This window comes from Sander lucioperca, chromosome 20, assembly GCF_008315115.2.
Source record: "Sander lucioperca isolate FBNREF2018 chromosome 20, SLUC_FBN_1.2, whole genome shotgun sequence".
NCBI classification, from domain to species: Eukaryota; Metazoa; Chordata; class Actinopteri; order Perciformes; family Percidae; genus Sander; species Sander lucioperca.
The window spans coordinates 1,998,605-1,999,801 of NC_050192.1; positions in this window are offsets into that span (position 1 = coordinate 1,998,605).

Sequence of the window (1,197 nt, forward strand, 5' to 3'; positions counted from 1 at the left end):
AAAAAGATAGGCTCTTCAACAATGACAGGTCGAACTGGTTCTCTCTGGAAGCAAATTCCCTCAGTCCCTCTCTGACTTATTAACATTTCATGTAAATGTTGTACCTGCGCTTACACATGTTGTCAATCTTTAATTTTAGACACAATTCTTTTTTTCCTCACACATGCCTACCAAACCACCAACCATAACATTTTCATTTTATATAAATATAATTTATGATAAATGGTGTATCATGTATTTTTTTGTGTCTTGCCAAATTGGCTATTTCTCAAGAGCTTGAAGGTAGAAAGAACTTGGTGAGGCAGCTTTCAACCGTTGATTTAGGTAAATTAGGTAAATTATCTGTCAGCCACGGAAACAGCCAGGACAGCAAGAAAAGCTTGAGGTGAGTGTGGAGATTTTACATTTGAGGGGAACTTCCTTCAGGTCCTCTGTGGCTGGTTCAAATGAGTTTTATTTACTGCAGAGTGGAGACAGAAGTTCACAACAAAGCTGTAGAATTATCTATGACCACAGAACTAGAACATGCATTTCCTGCAGAAAATGCTTGTAAATGCTAAAAAGCTAAATTGCTAAAGCTAAGCTGGACTGCTGGTGTAATTGCGTAAGAAGAAGGTGAAGTAGTGAGGAATGTTGGAAAAGTGGGAATAGTTTTAGTAAGTGTAGTATAGGCATTTAAGAAAAAAGTAATAAAAAAAGTCAAATTTTGTTTGTTGGAAAAAAATCATGAAAAAGTGATAAAAAGACATTAGTATGTCAGAAAAAATGATAAAAACGCCATAGTATAGTATGTTTAAACAAGTAATAAAAAGTCTATGGTATAGTATGTTGAATAAAATGAACAGGCCATAATTCAATTTATGTCAATTTTATTTATAGTATCAGATCATCACAAGAGTTATCTCAAGACAATAAGCCATACCGTAGTATAGTATGTTGAAATAAATTTAAAAAAACCACCATAGTATAGTATGTCAAAAAAAGCCATACTATAGTATGTCGAAAAAATGATAAAAAAAGCCATAGTATAGTACGTTGAAAAAAATTATAAAAAGCCATAGTATAGTATGTCGAAAAAAATGATAAAAAAACGCCATAGTATAGTATGTCGACAAAAAGTGATAAAAAAGCCATAGTATAGTGTGCTGAAAAAGTTATTAAAAAGCCATAGTATAGTATGTTAAAAAAGTGAACAAA